Genomic DNA, 21,671 nt, shown 5'->3' with positions numbered 1-21,671 from the left:
ATGATGTGGTTTCATCTTAGCTTGGGCAAACCATGCAGTATTTAATACATAGGAGCAAAATATTTACTACTGAAGCTTGAAAAGATGTGAGTTCTTTGTGTTTGTTTATTTTTGAGAGAGACAGCGCATGAGCTGGGAAGGGGCAGAGACAGACAAGGTCACAGAATTCAAAGCAGGCTCCAGACTCAGCTTTCAGCACAGAGCCTGATACAGAGCTTCAAATCATGAGCCACAAGATCATGACCTGGGCAGAGGTCAGACACAACCAACTGAGCCACCCAGGCTCCCCTGACTTTTTTAATCTTTACTTTTTCAAGTGATCTCTACCCCAAATGTGGGGCTCCATCTCATGACCCCAAGATCTAGAGTCATATGCTCTACCAACTGAGGCAGCCAGGCATCCCTGATTTTTTTTTTAATTTAAGTACAATTAAAATACAATGTTGCATTAGTTTCAGGTGTACAACACAGAGATTTAACAATTCTACACATTATGCAATGCTCATCCGAAGGGTAGTTACCATAGTGTTATCATAATATTACCTAGATTCCCTATGCTGCACTTTTCATCCCTATGACTTATTTATTTTATAACGAAGTTTGTAACTCTTGGTCCCCTTCAGCTATTTTACCCAGACTGTTTATATTTTTTGTTTGTTCATTTGTTGTTTTTTTTAGATTCCACATATAAGTGAAATCATATAGCATTTCTCTTTGTCTCATGTATTTCACTTAGCACAATACTCTTTCAACCCATCCATGTTGTCATAAATGGTAAGATTTTCTTCTTTTTTACAGCTAATATTCCATAATGTATATATACAACATCCTTATTCTTTCATCTATCAATTAGCCAATTGATCTAAAAAGGTACAAAAGCAATTCAATGGAGAAGAGAGTCTTTTCAACAAATGATGTGGAAACAATTGGATATCCATATATAAAATGATGAACTTTGACCTAAGCCTCACACACCTCACATAAAAATGAACTAAACATGGATGAGAGACTACATATATATGTTTCCAAAAAAACTTCACAGAACTGTACACCAAAAATGTAAAAATATACTATATGATAAAAAAATAAAATACAAAATTTGATTAAAATAAAACAAAAAAGTTACATTCCAACATATTCATAATAAGGACACAAAAGGCAATATAATCCCAAGCCAATCTATTTCCTATGGGGCTAAATCAGCCCACTAGAATAAAATATAAAAGCAGACATCAGCACCATCATTCGAAATACTACCATCATCATCCTCATGATCTAAAGCCCTATCTGCCTATCACTGTTTTCACTATTGTATGTCTAGTATATCATTTAGCTCCTACTATGGCTCTGTGAGGCAGCTATTTTTATCTTGCCTCTTTCACAGATGAGGAAACTGAGGCACAACGAGAGGGAGTACAGCCCAAGTAAGTGGAAGAGCCAGTACTCAAACCTAGGCAGCACAGCTCCAAGAGTCTGTGCTATCAGCCACTATATTACTGTTCAGAGCACTTAGCAAGTAAAATAGAAAAATATCAAAGACATGAAAAATCAAGGTCCCTCTCTTCTCCCCTCTAAAACCAGTCATTCTAATTCTCCTGCTTTTGCATGTGGCAATGTCATTTTTTTGAAGTTTATTTATTTATAGAGAGCACAAATAGGGAGGGGCAGAGAGAGAAGAAAAGAGAGAATCCCAAGCAGGCTCTGTGCTATCAACAGAGCCAGATGTGCGGCTTGAACTCGTGAACTTCTGAGATCATGACCGGAGTTAAAACCAAGAGTCAGATACTTAAACGACTGAGCTACCCAGGTACCCCTGCACCATCATTTTTTCAGTCATATCTAATGCCTCTGACTTTCATAACCTATCACTTTCAATTCCCCTGAACCTGCTTGGGAAAATCTCTCCTACTCCTGCATTTTTCCTGAATTCACTGAATATAACTCTCTTTCATTGTACAGTAGCACCCTTATCTGGGGGATATGTTCCAAAACCCCCAGTGGATACCTGAAACTGCAGATAGTACCAAACCTTATAGATACTATGTTTTTTCCTAGACATACATACATACTTATGATAAACTTTAACTTATAAATTAGACATAGTAAGAGATTAACAATAATAATTAGTAATAATAGAACAATCATAATAATACATGGTAATAAAAGTTACATGAGCGTGGTGTCTCTCTCGGGCATTGAGTGTGTTCTCTCTCACAGTATCCTCCTGTACTGTACCCACACTTCTTGGGATGTGAGACGACAAAATACCTACGTGGTGAGATGAATGATGGGCGTTGACACACTGTTAAGCTACTACTGATCTTCTGATCAGGAGGATCATCTGTTTCTGAAGAGTAGCTGACCTCACAAAACGGAAGCTGCACAAAATGAAACCACTGTACTCTGACACCTACAAATCTTGCCTGGAGTAGAAAAGCTCCCGTTAACCAATCACCATGCCCCTATCATCCCTAAACACCTATTAAGAGCAATGCTGCCAGATTTATCTAGCTCTCAGTGTCAATTCCAAACTGTTTGATCTACATATTTCAAATTGCTTCTCCTGGCATTCAAAGCCAAGCCCTCCTTGCTCTGATTCCAACTTACCTTCCAGTCTTTTCCTCCATTTATTTTTGACATAAAGTAGGGGAAGGGAGGGTGGGAAAGCTACTTAATAAACCACTATGTGTCACCTACTTTGCCAGAAATATACACATACTGTCATTTAAGTACCACAATTAAGTATAGATGGTCTAAATATCCCTGACTTGCCCAAAGTCAAAGGTAGAATATGGGAGCTAGGATTTCTATTCACTTCTGATTAAGTCCATTGTTTTTCTACTACATCAGAGTTCACTATTCCATTTTTCTCAAATATATGTGCAAGTATTAAGCTACTCCTTATGAGGGAATGATGTGTAGGCCAAACTGAAACAATGTTTCTGAATTGCATGAAGCCTTCTCTAAATTCTCCCAATGGGGTATGATCACCCTTCTGTGAATCCACATAGTACATTGTACTTCTCTGACTTCTGGTGTTTTAGACTTGTCTGCTTAATACAATGTTAACTCTTAGAGAATATCTATGTACTTGCCCACATAATCTTGGGTCATAAGTGATTGAGTTAATATGATTTTTGGTGGCTGTATGTTTTTCCCCCCAGTTTAAAACAGCAGGCTCAACTCTTCCTTGCTGGTTAGGCCAGTAAGTCTTCCTTCATCCAGAATTTCCATCATACCATAGTATGTGCCCAAGAGTCTGAGTATTGTGATGGCAAGTATTACTGGTATCTTACTTCTAAACTTCACTAGGTTCAAAACTAGGTTCACATGATTCAAAACTATCATATACATTTTCCCTTATCACAAACCACTCTAGCTTCTATTTAAAGGCTTGATTTATTATTGTCACAAAACTTTGTCAGAGGACTGCTCTATAAAAAGGGCATTATAAATATTCACTTTTATAAAATCATTCTTATACTTGACATCAGACTTGGATGAGACACAAAAACTAAAAACTTTCTACATCAAATTCTTTTTAAATGGTCTATTAAAAGAACACAGTGCCCTCAACTTTTTAAAAAAATTATGTATAATAAAATGGGAAGACAAAATCAGGAAAGAATTATTTACCCTACAACACTTCACTTTTCCAAGGAACTTAGCAGACTTTAGGACTTATAAAGATTATGTTAGTATTAAGTGAAAGTAAATCTCAATCTAAACTCTATAAAAGCAAAATGTTTAAAAAAATGTACTTAGATTCTGACCCTTAGGGAGACAAAAATAAGATACTACTCCTTCCCCAAATATATTAAGAGATTAAATAAAGAAAAAAGGAGATGATCCATGGAGGTCTGTTTCTATCACGCCATACTGTGTTAATCCTACTGAAGCAGACAGGAAATGAGACCATTTTTTTATTCCTCTAAATGCTAATAAAGTCATTATCAATCCAGAAAATAAGAAGTTCTGAAGAAAAAAGTATTTCAAACAAAAACAGATGGTTTTACTGGTTCAATGCAGAGAATATATAACCAAACTAATGTGTTTTTACATGTAAACACGACACACAATGAATTACAGTAAACACAGCAAAAGCATAAAGGTACTACATTAAGTCACTCTATTTTCTTTTTTCTAACTTCTTTGCACTTATAATCTACATATACTATCAATATATAATACTATTATGCAGAACACTATATTAATTCATACTGTATTATTGTTATAACTAAAGTTTTTGTAAGCAAAGAGTGACTTTTATATGACACATTAATCAGAACAGTACTAAGTAGAAAGAGTAACTCCAAAAGGCATTTTGAAGGACCTGTATACAGTAGTAACTATTGCTATATACTCAGCTTAGTGCTATTAGATTCATTCTTCTTTTATTGTTTTTAAAACTGAAGTACACTTGACATACACATTATATTACTTTCAAGTGTACAACACAGTGATTCAACAGTTCTACAGATAATACTATGTTCACCGCAGTAAGTGTAGATATGTCACCTACAAAATTATCACAATATTATTGATTCTATTCTCTATGCTGTACTTTTCATTCCTGTGATTTACTTGATAACTGGAAGTTTGTATCTCTTGATCCTCATCATCTATTTCACCAATCTCCCACCTACCTCACCTCTGGCAACTTCTAACTTGGTCTCTGTACTTAAGAGTCTGTTTAGTTTTTGTTTGTTCATGTGCTTTTTAGATTCCACAAAGAAATGAAACCATATAGTATTTGTCTTTCTCTGATTGACTGTATTTAATATAATACCCTCCAGGTCTATCCATGTTGTTGCAGAGGCAAGATTTTGTTCTTCTTCATAGCTGAGTAATATTCCACTGTATTTATATGCCACATCTTTATCCACTATTGGACACTTGGGTTGCTTCCCTATTATAAATAATGCTGTAATAAACATAGGGTGCATAGGTATTTCCATTTTTAATTTTTTAAGGAACCTTCATACTGTTTTCCATAATGGCTACACCAATTTACATTACCAGCAATACAGAAGGGTCCTCTTTTCTTCATATCCTTGCCAAGACTTGTTATTTCTAGTCTTTTTGATAACGACCATTCTGACAGGTGTGAGGTGATATTGCATTGTGGTTTTGATTTGCATTTCCCTGATGGTTAGTAATGTTGAGCATCTTTTCATGTGCCTGTTGGCTATCTATAATACATTTTCTTTGGAAAAATGTCTATTCAGGTCCTCTGTTCGTTTTTCATATATGACCTGTACTGTGTTGAGGTATGTTTTATCTAAATTCACCTTGTTAAGTTTTTAACATGAGTGAATGCTGTACTTTGTTAAATGCTTTTTCTGCATCTATAGAAATAATTTTTTTCCGCTTTCCTCTTGTTAATGTGATGTATCACATTGAGTTGTGACAAGTGAACCATTCTTGCATCTCTGGAATAATCCCACTTAACAGTGGTACATGTCCTTTTCATGTATTGTTGAATTTTGTTTACTAATATTTTGTTGGGGACTGTTGCATCTATGCTTGCCAGGGATAATGGCCTATATATAATTTTCCTTTTTTTGGTCTCTGGCTTTGGTATCAGAATAATCCTGGCTTGGTAAATAAATTTGGAAGCACTCCTTCCTTTTCTATTTTTTGGAAGAATTTGATAAGAATAGGTACTAATTCTTATCCAAATGCGTGGTACAATTCACCTGGGAAACCATAGGGTCCTTGACTTTTGCTTGCTGGGAGTCTGATTACCAAATCAGTTTCGTTACTAGTAATAAGTCTATTCAGATTTTCTATTTCTTAATTCAGTCTTGGGAAATTATGTTTCTAGAAATTTATGCACTTCATCTAAGTTGTCCAATTTGTTGGCATATCATTTTTCATAGAAGTCTATTATAATCCTTTATATTTATGTGGTATTTCTATATTTCTCTTTCATATTGGCTTTTATATATTTAAGTCCTCTTCTTTTTCTTCTTGATAAGCCTAGCTAAAGGTTTATTTTCAAAGAACCACTTCTCAGTTTCATTGATCATTTCTGCGATTTTAAAGAGCATTTTATTTCTGCTCTGATCTTTGTTATTTTTTCCTTCTACTAGTTTGGGCTTTGTTCTTTTTCTAGTTCCTTTAGGTATAAGGTTAAATTGTTTGAGATTTTTGTTTCTTGAGGTAGGCCGTTGCCATCCAACAGAGTATCTGAACCATTGTGTCCTATTCTCATTTGTCTCCATGTATTTATTTCCTCTTTGATTTCTTCAATGACCCACCCGTTGTTCAGTAGCTTGCTGTTCAGCTTCCATGTTTGTGTTTTTTCCAGTTTTCTTTCCCTGGTACTGATTTCTAGTTTCATATCACTGTGATGAGAAAAGATGCTTGTTTCTTAAATGTACTGAGACTTGTTTTGTAGCTTAACATGCTCTATCCCAGAAAATGTTCCATGTGCACTCTGCTCTCTTTGGATGGAATGCTGTGTATATATGTTTTAAGACCATCTGGTTTGTAGTTCAAACCCATTGTTTCCTGTTCTGGATGATCTGTCCACTGATATGAGTGGGGTTTTAAAGTTCCCTACTATTACTGTATTACTGTCAATGTCTCCATTTATGTCTGTTAACATTTGCTTTATATATTTAGGTACTCCTATATTGGGTGTATAAATATTTATAATAGTATATCTTCTTACTGGATTGATCTCTTTATCATTTTGTAATACCCTTCTATATATTTTGTTACTCTTTATTTTATCTTATTTTATTTATTTTTTTTTCAAAAGCAAAGGGCAGTTTTATTACAGCTTAGGCTCGCCTGGCCTAAGTTCGATCTCACAGCCTTCACCAACGCAGTGGATCTGTGCTGAGAGAGAACAAGGGCTGAGTAGGATCTTTCATGGGGGTTGGGAAGAGGGAGTTACAAGAAATTGTGACACAGGTACAGTGACCCAATCATTACTATATAACAATATTGGCAGCAACTTTAACCATACGTTTTGCCCAGAGCGTTCGTTACTTTTGGCAGGATCCAATTACAACATTTAGAGTACCTTTAAAATCAACCAATTACAGGGCGAGCCTAGGGTCTTGTTCGGCGACTATCGGGTTAACTTTAACATTAGGTAACAGGGTCCTATTTAAAGTTCCCATCTGCAGGCCTCACCCGTAGGAATGTGGGGAGAAGTAGCCAGCCTTTCCTGATTGGATATTGCAAAGTGGTCTCTCCTGCCTTGGGAAATGTGTAACCACCTAATAGTTCTGGAGAAACTGAACCTTAGACCTTCTAGTTTAGAGGGGGACCTCTGTCATGGAGTCTGTTAGGTCAGACTTTGTCCTTACATTCCCCCCTCTGTCTTGTAACTGACCCAATCCTGGGTCAGTCGAGTTACCATGGTCTTGGTTTAAGGCTTGATAATGAGCTCTTAAGACCCTTAACTGAATAACATTTACATGTCTTTGACAAACTCTTATGATCTTATTAATGATACAGGAGCCAAATGTTAAAAGTATACCAATTCTGGTTTTGGCTCCTAGATCTTGTCCTCTCTTCTGGTGGCTGCAAACCACGGCTAGACTATCCTGTACAATTCCTGAGCTATTGGCATAGAAGTAATATTGTTCCCCTAAAGCCTGGCATAGCCCTCCTTGGTGTAAGGGGCATTTCTTACCCTGTAAAGGACATAGGGGAGGAGAGTTTACCCAATTTCCACCAGTCTCCATGGTTAATTTGGTAAGAGTCTCTTTTAGGGTTTCTAATATCTGGTGCTGTCTGGTTTACAAAAGGAAGAACGACAGCCAATTTGTTTCCTCATTTCTCAGGATCCTTGGGCGTATAAGTGCAATACGCCTCCATGGTTCTTTCTACATTACTAACCTTAGTCAAACTGGTGGGCCGTTTAGCGGCCACTCGCAGACCCCCCATTAGAGTCTGGCGGTAGAGGCGTAGGCTCCCCTTACCTTTTGCCATGTTGAAATCCCATGCCCAGATCAGAGGCAATTAATACCAACAGAACATCCTATCCATAAGAGGAAGGTGAGCATAATCAGGAACTTTTGCTGTTTTCCCAACTTTCTGGGGCAACATTCGCCAGTCCAATGGCAAAGAGGACAGTTTATCTTATTGGACCGGTGATTCCTCAGGCTTCTGCCGTGCTAGACCAGCCAGCTTCTGGGGTGTGGCTGGAGCAGGGCTGGAGATCTGTGGAGTCAGAGTCTTTGAGGGTTGTTACTCTTTATTTTAAAGTCTATTTTGTCCAATATAAGAATTGCTACACCAACTTTTCTTTAGCTTCATTTACATGTAGTATCCTTTTACATTCCTTCACTTTGTCTATACGTGTCTTTAGGCCTGAGTGAAAGCAGCATATAGGTGGGTTCTGATTAGCCAGTCACCCTGTAGATCTTTTTATAGGACATTTATTTTATTCACATTTAGACTAACTACTGATATGGTATGTACTTATTGCTGCTTCATTGTTTTCTGGGTGTTTTTATATGTCTTCTCTGTTGTATTCTTCTTTTGCTTTCTTCCCTTGTAATTTGATGACTTTCTTTAGTTGTATGACTGGAATCCCTTACCTTCTGTGTATCATTATAAGACTCTGATTTGTGGTTACCATGAAGTTCATATATAACATTCTCCATATGTGGCAGTTTATTTTAAGTTGATGGTCACTTAACTTTTAACCCATTGTAAAAGCACTACATTTTTAATCCCCCTGCCATATTTTATACTTATAATGTCATATTTATACATCTTTCAATTTTGTGTTATCTCTTGATTAATTACTGTAAATATAACTATTTTAATGCTTTTATCTTTTAACCTTCATACTAACATTTTAAGTAATTGGTCTACTACCTTTACTATATTTTGTTTTTACCAGTGAAATTTTTCCCTTTCAGAATTTTCTTATTTGTAGTTTTGGCCTCTTCTTTTCCACTTAAAGAAGTCCCTTTAAAATTTCCTGTAAGTTCTATGTAATGATGATAAATTCCAACTTTTTTTGGGGGGGGAGAACTCTTTAACTCTCCTTCAATTCTGAATTATCTTGCTAGATATTCTTGGTTGTAGGTTTTTTCCTCTCAGCACTTTGAATTTATCATGCTACTCCCTTAAACCTTCAAAGTTTCTGCTGAAAACTCAACTGATGGCCTTAGGAGGTTTCCCTAGTATGTAACTAGTTACCTTTGTTACTTTTAAGATTCTCCAATTTTTAACATTTTATAATTTTTTTACAGTTTATTTTTGACAGAAAGAGCACACACACACAGAATCTGAAGCAGGCTCCAGGCCTGAGCTGTCAGCACAGAGCCCAACATGGGGCTCAAACTCATGAACTATGAGATCATGACCTAAGATAAAATTGGATGCTTAACAAACTGAGCCACCCAGGCACCCCTATAATTTTTTATTTATTTTTTTTTTGAGACAGAGCATGAATGGGGGGAGGGACAGAGAGCACAACACAGAATCCAGAGTAAGTTTCAGGCTCTGAGCTGTCAGCACAGGGCTCAGATCATGACCTGAGCCAAGTCAGATACTTAACTGAGTCAGCCAGGCACCTCTAATTTCTAACATTTTAATTAGTAGGTCTCTTGGTGTAGACCTCTTTGAATTCATCTAGTCTAGGGCTCTGTACTTCCTGGACCTGGATGTCTGTTTCCTTCCTCAGGTAAGGGAAGTTTTCAGCCATTATTTCTACAAATAAATTCTCTGCCCCTTTTTCTCTTTGCTTTCTGGGGCCCCTATAATGCAAATGTTAGTATGCATGATATGGTCCCAGAGGTCTCTTAACCAATCCTCATTTTTAAAAATGGTTTTTTCTTTTTGCCATTCAGCTTGGATGATTCCACTCCCCTATCTTCCAGATCACTGATCCATTCTTCTGCATCTTCTAATCTGCTACTGAGTCACTCTAATGTATTCTTCATTTTAGTTATTATATTCTTCAGGTCTGATTTTTTTTTGTGTGGAAATTCTCACTCAGTTCATCCATTCTTCTCTCAAGTCTTGCAAACATGTTTATGACCACTACTTTGAACTCTGTATCGAGTAGGTTGCTTATCTGTTTCATTTACTTCTTTTTACTGAGGTTTCATCATATTCTTTTATTTGGAACATAGTCTTTTCTCTCATGTTTTCTCTGTTTCTATCTCAAATGGGTCAGATATATCTCCTGGTCTTGAAAGTAGTGGCAGACTCTGTTTCCTACAGTCTCTAGTTCTAGAGTTAACAAAACCAGATGTTTTCAAAACCAGATTGTTAGAGTTAACAAAGCCAGTTGTTTTCAAAACCAGATGTTACAAAGGCTCATTTTCCCAGTAAAGATCTACAGGGCAGGGGGTACCCAAAATGGGGCTTGATCCCTTCATTCCCCAGGGAGGACACCCAGCCTGTGAGACCCCTCCCCTGCACAGGGTTTTCCTCCCCAGCCACATCTCTGTCCCTCCTACCTTTCTCAATGTGGCCTTTTCTTTATGTCTTCAGCTGTGAAACAGCTCTTCGGTTAGTGTTCAGGTCATTCTCAGAGTAAGCTGCACATTATTTAGTTGCACTTTGATGTGTCCATGGAAGGGGGTACACTCAGAATCCTAAAGGGGCATCTTCACAAGCTCTTGTTCTAGAAAGTCTAGACTCATACTTCTTTAAAGTAACTTCGTACGCTTTATAATTCAGTTACCAGAAGACTGTAGATGATATAAAATATTACATCTTAGGCTATATTTATTATTTCTTTTTATTTACAAAAGCAAAGAACAGAGATTTAAAAAAAATTTTTTTTAATTTTTATTTGAGAAGAGACAAAGAGTGAGCAGGGCAGGGGAAGGGACAAAGAGAGAGAGGGAGACACAGAATCCAAAGCAGCCTCCAGGCTCTGAGCTGTCAGCACAGAGCCCGCTGTAGGGCTCAACTAACCAGCCATGAGATCATGACCTGAGACAAAGTCAGACGCTTAACCAAGTGAGCCACCTAGGCGCCCGCAAAGAATAGCGAATTTAAATTTTGAATCAAACAGTCCAAAAGAAAACACATTGTGCCAATAATTAAAAGAGAAGCCCCTGCATTGACAAACTGGATTACAGTTTCAATAGTTACACTTAGTCAAGGTATACATTCCTCCTAACAACTATGAATTAAAAACATGTTTTTCTTTAAAAAAAATTTTTTTCTTAGCATTACCATGTATTAGATACAATTGTTAACAAAGTCTGCTTGTTAAATACTAATGGCATTTCTAGAGCCTATGAATAACATTTTTATTACACTGAATACTTTGTGAGATGTTCCTATATTGGGGTCTGTTTCATTAAGAAGGCTATCTACTATTGTTTCACTACCATAATCATGCCCTTTTATTTGAACTGGATCACAAAATTTACTAAGTCTCTACAGTCAGAAAGTCTAATATAAAGTAGTAAAAGAAATAAAAATTTTTTTAAAACTCAAATTTTACCTCAGTATGTGTGCAACATGTATGAACTCTCTCTTAGGCAGGGACTCTATTACTAGTTTTGTTTAAGAATGTCACAGGAGTGGGGTGGCCTGGGTAGCTTAGTCAGCTGAGCATCCAACTCTTGGTTTAAGCTCAAGTCAAGATCTCATGGTTAATGAGTTAGAGCCCCGCATTAGGCTCTGTGCTGGCAGCGCAGAGCCTGCTTGGGATTCTCCATCTCTGCCCCTCCCCTGTTCGTACTCTCTGTCTCTCTTAAAATAAATAAACTTTGGGACGCCTGGGTGGCTCAGTCTGTTAAGCAGCTGACTTCGGCTCAGGTCATGATCTCACCGTTCATGAATTCTAACCCCACGTCGGGCTCTGTGCTACCAGCTCAGAGCCTGAAGCCTGCTTCAGATTCTGTGTCTCCCCCTCTTCTCTACCCTTCCCACATCCTCAAAAATAAATAAACATTAAAAAAACTTTTTAATAAACATTAAAAAGAAATTGTTTTAAGAATGTCTTAGGAGTCACAGGGTTGTACTTAAATTAATAAATGTTGATTATCTGAATAAAAATATAAAGCCTACCAAAAAAGTAAATTTACCAATAATCTGTTTCTGTGAAAAGATGTTTCTCACTCAATATCTGATCAAAACAAAAACCACAAAGCCAGGTAATACTTACTTACTAAGGGAGAGCTACGCTGGTCAGGCACAGTCCTGAGTAGAGCAGACTGCCAATCTTACCTAGGGTTCAGGAGGAAATGTGGAGTTCAGAGGCTTAAAAGCAGTGCTACTAAAAGCGCTACCACTGACTAGCTGGCTTGCAAAATCCTGTTCACCAAAGTAGGTAGTTGTTGACTGATTGTAGTGACTTAAAAACAGTTCCAAAGAACTGTCATTTATTCAGTAAGCAGGTTTAAAACTGGTTCAAGTGATTCATTGTTACCATGGCTATCCAAGAATCAGTCTTCTAGGAATTTGGAAACTTCTTTCACAAGGTGTGCACATGAGCCAACACACACACATATATACATACTGTGTATGCAAGTCATATGGTTTTATAATCACATTTCAAGTATAAAATAGAAAAGCAGAAAGATTATCAGTGTTAAGTGAAAATATATCAATTTCATCAGTGAGTCACAGGTTATACTGCAGGTTATGGAAATTCAAAGATGAATATGAAAAGCAACCACCAAGTGCTTTACAGCAGTGCTATTCAAAGGGAGGCTGGAGGCGCCTGGGTGGCTCAGCTGCTTATGCATCCCAATTCTTGATTTCAGCTCAGGTCATAATCTCACAGATGTGAGACAGAGCCCCGCATTGGGCTCCCATGCTGAGCTGAGCGCAGGATTCTTATTCTCTCCCTCCCCCTCCCCCTGCTCATACTCACACATGCTCTCTCTCTCTCAAAATAAGTAATTTTTAAAAAAATATATGCACAAGGGGTGCCTGGGTAGCTTAGTCAGTTAAGCATCCGGCTTCAGCTCAGGTCATGATCTCACCATTTGTGGGTTCAAGCCCCACATCAGGCTCTGTGTTGACAGCTAGCTCAGAGCTCAAAGCCTGGAGCCTGTCTTCAGATTCTGTGTCTCCCTCTCTCTCTGACTCTCCCCTGCTCACGCTGTCTCTCTCTCTCTCTCTCAAAAATAAATTTTAAAAAAATAATAAAATAAATAAAATATATGCACAAAAATAATCCAATCTTGTAAGAAGTTATCTAAAATAAGTCCCTCTTAAAAAAGAATGACTAAAACATGACCTAATTCCTACCATTAATGAGCCTGAATTATCCAGACGGGACAAAAACAGATAAGAATAATGGCAATAGCAAAGAGACATACTGAATATTAGGGGAGAACACACACTAGCCCAGATGATCAAGGCTCCCCACTGAATGTGAAAGCTCCATGCACTCAAAGCTCCCTCTCCACTCTACCCAATTATAGCCAAGTTCCACACATTATGCCTCCTCAGTTTCTCTCCTGTAATGTTGCCCCTGCTCCTCCGGCAACACCACTCTAGTTACAGGCCCCATCATCTCACAGCTATGAGGACAGCCTCCCAAAAGCCTCTTCTCTCACCAGCAAGCACATCCTTCCTGCTGCTGCCAATTATCATTCCTTAATTCACATCTGATCATATCAACTCAGTGCTTAGAAAATTTCATGGGTAGAGGCAACTGGGTGGCTCAGTTGGTTAAGTGTCTGACTTACGCTCAGGACATGACCATGCAGTTTGTAGGTTTGAGCCCTACATTGGGCTCCTGCTATCAGCACAGAGCCTGCTTCAGATCCTCTGTCCCCCTCTCTCTGCCCATCTCCGGCTCACACTCTCTCTCAAAAATAAACATTAAAAAAAGAAAAATTCCAGGGGCGCCTGAGTGACTCAGTCGATTGGGTGTTCGACTTCAGCTCAGGTCATGATTTCACAGTTTGTGAGTTCGAGCCCTGTGTTGGGCTCTTGCTGACAGCCCAGAGCCTGGAGCCTGTTTCAGATTCTGTGTCTCCCTCTCTCCCTGCCCCTCCCCTACTCATATTCTCTTTCTCAAAAATAATGAGGATTAAAAAAAATCTTTTTTAATTCCATGGATGGGGTGCTTGGATGGCTCAGTCAGTTAAGCATCCAACTCTTGATCTCAACTCAGGTATTCATCTCAGAGTCATGAATTCAAGCCTCACACTGGGCTCTGTGCTAGACATGAAACCTACTTAAAAAAAAAAAAAAGAAAAAAATTCCATGTATTATGTAAAGGTAAGTGGAAAGAAAACTGGATGCAAGATATAAAATCTCTATTTTGTAAATATATAGATGTGATAAGTTTCTAATTACAAGATAGGTTCCAACTGCAATTGCTGTTTTGGAATCAATGAATGATTATAAAAATTTCTATTTACTCTAGAGAAATCTGTAGAGGAAAATAAGATAAGCTTAAAGTGGGTCACAGAAATTTATGGCATGGGACAAAGTATATTCCCAAAAGTTTTTCAAATTTTAAGAATAAAAAAGAAATGACTAATTATTTACTATTACAGCTAGCATGCCTGTTTTAACTAGGTTAAATATTCTTATGGGTCAGGGCACCTGGGGTGGCTCAGGTGGTTAAACATCTGACTCTTGATTTTAGCTCAGGTCATGATCTCACAGTTTGTGGGTTCGAGACCTGCATCAGGCTCCAAGCTGACGGTGTGGATCCTGCCTGAGATTCTCTCTCTCCCTCTCTCTGTCCCTCCCCTGCACTCTTTCTCTCTCTCTCTCTCTCTCTCTCAAAAATAAACAAACTTAAGGAAAAAAATTCTTATAGGTCATAAACATTTTACAATGCTTTAGAGTCCCTTATGTAATGACCATAAGGTACAGTTGTTGATTTTAGAACTTAAAAAGAGGTAGCATGGGGCACCCAGATGGCTTAGTCAGAAGAGCATGTGACTACTGATCTCCAGGTTGTGAGTTTGAGCCCCATGTTGGGTAGAGAGATTACTTAAATGAATAAATAAATTGAAACTTTAAAAGATAAAAATAAAAAGAGGTAGCATGATATAGCAGAAATAACAATGAATTAGGTATCAGGATAACTGAATTTTAACTAGATATATTTTGGGGAAGTTACCTAATCTCTCCAAGTCACAGTTTCTTCATTTATAAAAAGAACAGGATTAGGCGGGTCACAGATCATCAATCTTTTTCCCTAAAGGACCAAATAGTAAATATTTTAGGCTTTGTGGACCATAGAGTCTGTTTCATGACCACTCAACTATGCCATTATAGTATGAAAGCAGCAAAAAACAATACATAAGGGAATTGAGTGTGGCTGTGTTCCAATAAAACTTTATTTACAAAAGTGAGAACAAGCAGAGTCTGGTTTCTAAGACCCTAGTTTTAGGTAATCACTGTTTCTTTCTAAAATATGAGAGTACTTTTCCTGTATTTAAAATCCCTTAAGCTGTGGCTTACATTTTTAGGAAAATCTGTTAGCAATATCTAACACAAGGCACATAAACTAGTGATTAAAGCAGACCTTAGGATCCGTTTTGGGATTCTCTATTAGCTGTTGGCCTTGGGCATGTCACCTAGAATCGCTCTGAGCCTTAGCTTTCTTGAAGTTTGTCATGAAGTTTAAATGAAGTAATAAATAAAATGTTTAACCCTGTATCTAGTTTATAATAGGCACTCAATAAATGAACATTATTACTTTTATAAATTATGTGATCCTGAGTCCTTAGTCAGGAACACAATACTCTAATACACTTTTTTCCAGCAAACAAATGAAATATGCTCTATAATAATCTACATGCAGATGCATTTTTCATTACAGCAAAAGATAAGGACTGGCTATATTAACCTAAGTCTTCCTATTGTTCTTTCAATGACAGCAGTGAGCTTTGAGTGCTCACTATTTACTTACTAGATGTATGACCTTGGTTAAATTATATAACCTTTCATTAGCCTCAGTTTCTTCATCTGTAAAAATGTAGATAATAACAGTACTACCTTTATAGGATTGTTATAATAACTGAGTTAATAAACTAGCATATAAACTATAGAAGTAACTGGTATTATTTGAGCTAGATATTTAACATTTGTTCATTTCAGTCCGTGGGATAACCCGAAGAGGTATTATTCCTATATTGACAGTTGTGGATAATGAAGTTCAGAGAAGCTAAGAAAGCTACCCAAGGTCACAAAGCTATTAAGTGGCAATGACCAGAACTCAACATAGGCTTCCCTGACTACAAAGCCAAAAGTCTTACCACAAGGCCAAAGATGACATTAACTATATCTTTGTAAGGTATATATAAATAACTTTATAAGAACTAAAACAGGGTATTAATAATTATTTCCCCATACAGGAAATGTTTTTGAATTTTTTAAAGTTCAAGGGTAAAAGAATACACATAAAATCACTGATCTTTTTATGTCTTTATTTTTATTTTGAGAGTCAGAGAGTGAGCAGGGAGCGGCAGAGAGGGAGGGAGACACAGAATGCTGAGCTGTCAGCACAGAGCCTGAAGAGCCTGACCTGGGGCTCGAACCAACGGACTATGACATCATGACCTGAGCCAAAGTCTGACGCTTAACCAACATAGCCACCTAGGCGCCCCTCAATGATCTTCTTAAAATGATAGTTTTCCCAGAGGTAAAATTTTTGCTGAAATGATCCCTCTTTGTTTTATACCCTATTAACTCAAACTTTCATTATTAAAGTAATAAGCAATCCTTGCATTAAAATAACTAAAGATGCAGCACAGTGGCTTATCTTGTACATGCATAGTACTATGCAAATGCTAGCATTCATCTCTAATTGATCCTTGAGATTTATATAAACCTCTCAAACTAATTTTAATAAAAAGCAAACCTGGAGAGTCAAACACAGTTGTTACTTTATTCTATAAATTCCCAAGAGCTGATTTAGAACCTGAACTTCCAAACGCTCTCCAATTCAAATGAAAATACTAATCAATATCAAAAGGAAAAAGTAAAAAAGATCTCAAGGAAAAAAACATAAAGACATCACTCTGCTGCATATGTTTGTTCTTAAGTTTATGCTGCAACACTTAACTCACCCCCTACTCTTCAGGCCTTGTAAATGCTCCTTGTAACTGATCCAGAAACAGAAGTTGGCTTCACACTTAAAGCCTCAGAGCCCAGCAACCTAATACTAAAAAGAAAAATAGGGCAGTTTGATATAGCTTACTTCCAAACTCGATTATGAGACTGAACTCAAACTTAGAACTCTAACCTAACTCTAAAATTCCCCAAATGCAAGTAATATTAATTTTAAATGTTATAAACTAAAATTATAAATTACAATCTAATCCATATAATCTAAATAATCTATTTGCCAATTTATTGAAAAATCGTATACGAATTCTTTCTAAGCCAGCAATACTGTAAAAGTCAGAATAACCATCAATTAGGATTTAATAAAACTTTACAGCATGTGTTATACAAGAAGAAATATTATGTAACAACAAATACCTAGTTTGGAAGAAAAATACTTAATTTTTCTTTAGATTTGTTCTGTTGAGAAAAGAAAAAATATTGAAATTTTAAAATAAGGAAACCAAAATATCTTTTAGCATTTCAAAATAATATTTTAACCTGCTGGATCATATTAGGGTGTCATTCTTTGGGAACTATCCTATTGCCCATCAAGACTGGAGGGGAGGGGCGCCTGGACAGGCTCAGTCCATTAAGCCTCCGATGACATCAGCTTAAGTCATGATCTCACGGTTCCGTAGGTTTGAGCCCTGTGTCTGGCTCTGTGCTGACAGCTCATAGCCTGAAGCCTGCTTTGGATTCTCTGTCTCCCTCTCTCTCTGCCTCTTCCTGCTTGTGCGTGTGCTCTCTCTCTCTCTCTCTCAAAAATAATAAACATTAAGGGAGGAGGGGGATGGACAGTATCTGCCTAATAACAATGGATCCATCAGCGATGTCATCTCCACATATAAGAAGCAGCACTATTATTTACATGAACACAGTATATCATAAATATGAACTACCAGTTCTGGAAGAAAAACAGGCACTCATGTGTTTCAAAAATTACCTTTCTTAGCACTGAGTGTTATATGGAAATCAACTTGGCAATAAACTATCATATAAAAACTACCTTTCCTAAAAAAAGAAAAAACCCTAATATTAAAAATAATCTACAAAATGTTTAGTAAGCAAACCTGCCTAGATAACTGATCCTAATAGTTCTCAGAACCTTTGTGGGGGGAGGAGTGGGGTTCATGACTCCCTTTTGAATGAAGACTATTTATGGACACCATCATAGACCTAGGTTAAGAAGCAGAGAGATGAAGTAGAAATTTTCCCAAGGCACTTTTGACTCTCTTCTGTAATTTTATCTGACTCATCTAACTAAATTTCTGACTCATCTAACTAAATCATTCACAACCAAACAATAAACTCTCATGTACAGTCAAACATTAAAAAAAAAGTTTGATAGTATTAAGCAGTATTCACCTGAAAATAAACTATATGTTGGCAACATTTTAAAATACAGCATCTAATGATGTCAATAAACATTATAGTGTGTTATATGACAGTTTATAAAATGATTTCACATTATAACACTTAATATTTTATACCCCTTTTACAGCGAAGGAAATAATGGTTACTTTTGTTATTCTAGGAAGAATTTCTTCTCCTTCATCTCTTTAATTCTTAATATACAAAAACAAATAACTTTCTTGAAAATTTAAACATAAGAAACCAAATGTTTAAACATCTAATTGTTTTAAAACACAAAAACTATTTGAAATTAATTTTTAGGATGTTCAAAACATTCCTTGTAAACTTTATTTTTAAGCTTATGTATTTAAAGAGAGAGTGGGTGTATAAGCAGGAGAGGAGCAGAGAGAGGGTGAGAATCCCAAGCAGGCTTCTTCCAAATCAGCTCTGAGCCCCATTCGGGGATTCATCTCACTAACTAGCAAGATCATGACCTCAGCCAAGATCAAGATGGGGAAAGACCCAGGCTTAACCCACCCAGTTATCCAGACACCCCCCATCCCTGTAATCTTTTTTGAATAACAATACTCATTTCCATTCTCAACAACTCTCAAAAGTTCTTGATTTTTTTTTGAAAAAGTGTTATTTGTCTAAACCCATAGAATATACAACATCAAGAGTGAACCCTTACAGACTCTGGGTGATAATGATGTAATGAAGATTCATCAATTCTCACAAATGTGCAATGCCCACATGAGGATTCTGATAGTGAGGGAGGCTGTACATATGTGGAGCAGGGCAGGAAGATATGGAGGCAGAGGGTATGTGGGATATTTGTACCTTACTCAATTTTGCTATGAATGTAAAACTGCCCTAAATATAAACTCTATTTTGAAAAGGGAGTGGGTGGGTGTGTCAAAATTTTACCTGGCTTTCTTAACAAATGAGGAAACACTGTTACCTGCACTGTGAATTAAGTTCTGCCAGAATACAGAACGTGCAACTATTACAGAATATATTATCATTAAAAAAAATCAGTAACAGTACGCTTATCAAATGCTAAAAGAATGTTGTAAATGTTAATATGAAACTAAATGCATATGTGAGTACAGTTATCTTAAGATTCCTTTTTATATTTATGTTCGTATTATTTGATATTCTAAAAGGCAATACACGAAGGGACTAAAAGTTTGAAGTGGATCATGGGACAAACTAAAGAGTCGTTTAGGAAGAAGGAAACGCGGCAGCCAATGAAAAAAGCCACCGCCAAGAGAGGTCCTCTGTTCTCCTAAGTCCACCCTCTGCCAGGGTCAGGATTCAAAGGAGATGGAAAATTGTTTCTTTATAGAGAATAAAGAACAGCAAACGTCAAACAATTATCAGCTTACATAAAAGAAAAATAATGAAAAAGTGCAACGAGCAAACAAAATACTTTTGTCAACCCAGGTTTGTCAAGAAGCTTTCCCCAAAGTACCCTCCCAAGGTGGTAACATTAGCATTGGGTAAAGGGCCAAAAACAGTATGCTATTAAAACGGATAAAAGGCAATACGGAGAAAGGCTCAATTTCCTACCAAAAGTCATCGGATTCAACACCGCCAAGTGGGAAATACGTAAAAGGCTTTTCACATCCATGCGCGCGAACGCTACGACTTTGCAAATTCAGTAAAGGGCAAGCCCCGGACTAGAAAACTCCCAACTCTGTAGACAAATCGCCCTCCCTGAAGAAACCAGAAAGTTAACTAAGCCCAGAAGTGAGTGGGAGGAAGAAAGAGCTGGTTCTGGAACAGAGAGCGGCTGCGTGTTCGGAAAGGGGCTTCGGTTATGGTGTCACACACACACCAGGAGGCACTCTTCCATTAATTAGGGTCTGCATTCCCGAGAAAGGGACGTCTGGCGCGAGCAGCAAACCCCCAGGACCAGCAAGTCCCAACGGGCAGCGAGCCCCTCCGGCCGGCCGGCCGCGGGTCCCCACGCCGCAGGGCCAGGGGACAGCCCACCTGCCGCGCGCACAGGCCGGCCGCCCTCCCTGGGCCCCGAAGCCGGCCGGCCGCACCGCCACCGCTCACTCCTTACACGCCACCAGGCACCTGCCTGTCCGTCTCTTCTACGAAAAGACCCGGAGGAGCGAGCCAAGGGGCCACGGACGGGGCTGACAGAGCCAGCGGCTGGGGATCTCCTAGAGGAAAGGCGACCCCATTCCTCCCGCCAACCGGAGCGACAGAAAACAAGCAGCGGTTTAATGGGCCCCAAGCCCTCTCAGCTGTGGAGTTGTAGTTACCGCTCGTAGGGTTGGAGTTACCCGGAGCCAGAAGCGCAAGCCTGAGCTGCGTAACAATTTAGGGCTGGGTGAAGGGAGGGCTCGGCGTGAACCGACAGCACCGCACAAAGGAAGAGAGTAGTGAGGGGGGAAGAAGCGCGGTTACCTCGGTCCTCGGCTAGTCCCTCCGCTCGGTTCTTCCCGGCCTCGCCAAGGCTGCAGCCGCGCAACCAGGGTCCTTGCAACCCAGCGTCTCCCCGCAGCACCTAGCGGCGCCGCACGAGCCCCGCGCGAGCACCCGACGGACGCGCGCCCTCCTGCGCGGCCCCGTAGAGCCCCGGCAGGCGCCGGGTGTCCTCTCGGCCCAGCCCCTAGAGCGCCGGCCTCTGGGGCGGCGAGAGGAGCGCGCGCCGACGCATGCGCACAGCACTCTGGGAGGTGTGGTTTACGGCTCCCTCCGCCGGGCGCCCGCGTCCTCCCGGCTCCCGCTCGCTCGTGGGCGGTGGGCGTCCTCACGGGACTGTTGGTGCGGTGCTACTGGGGGCGGGGGAGGCAGACGAGGGCCTAAGGGACGTGTCAAAACAGTTCTAAATAGGAGACCGCATAAATAATTCTGGAGTTTTCCATTTGTTACACTTATATGGCTATGCAAAATTTAGTTTCTTTTTACATCCACCAACTCCCCTCCTGTGCGTTGAGTATTCTTGGGGTTTATACCTCTTCTTAAAAAGGGGAATGAGAAGGACTTCCGTTTTTATCCTATGGCAGTTTCTCCACACGTTCTGCAGAGGGTATACACAGCAGCTTGTGTTTATAAATACAGACCCACAGTTTATAAACCTAAGGAAGCGGTTAACTGACCTAAGCACACGCTGCCAAAAACCATTGCAAGTAAAAAGATTTTTAAAGCAGCCAATTTTTTCAATAAACTCAATGGAATGTAGAGGTGGAAGATTAAGAGGAGCAAAGGAAAAAAATGTTAAAGGATATTCTCCTAATATACCTTTTGTTAGAACAACCTCAAGATTT

At 38.6% G+C, this 21,671-nt stretch overlaps 1 protein-coding gene across 2 annotated transcripts in view; it reads right to left on the bottom strand.

The window, feature by feature from the left end:
• The window catches only part of KLHL8 (kelch like family member 8), a 64,133-nt gene extending 43,115 nt beyond the window's left edge, over positions 1-21,018 (bottom strand). For both annotated transcript variants that reach the window (XM_029943484.1, XM_029943491.1), the window contains exon 1: positions 20,809-21,018. The gene's annotated coding sequence lies outside the window, so the exon portion shown is untranslated. The remainder of the gene's footprint in view (positions 1-20,808) is intronic.
• Positions 21,019-21,671: the final 653 nt, after the last annotated feature.

The sequence above is a fragment of the Suricata suricatta genome, chromosome 1 (genome assembly GCF_006229205.1).
Source record: "Suricata suricatta isolate VVHF042 chromosome 1, meerkat_22Aug2017_6uvM2_HiC, whole genome shotgun sequence".
Classification (NCBI taxonomy): Eukaryota; Metazoa; Chordata; class Mammalia; order Carnivora; family Herpestidae; genus Suricata; species Suricata suricatta.
The sequence above is the reverse complement of the archived record's forward strand: the minus strand, read 5'-3'. Positions and strand labels throughout refer to the sequence as shown.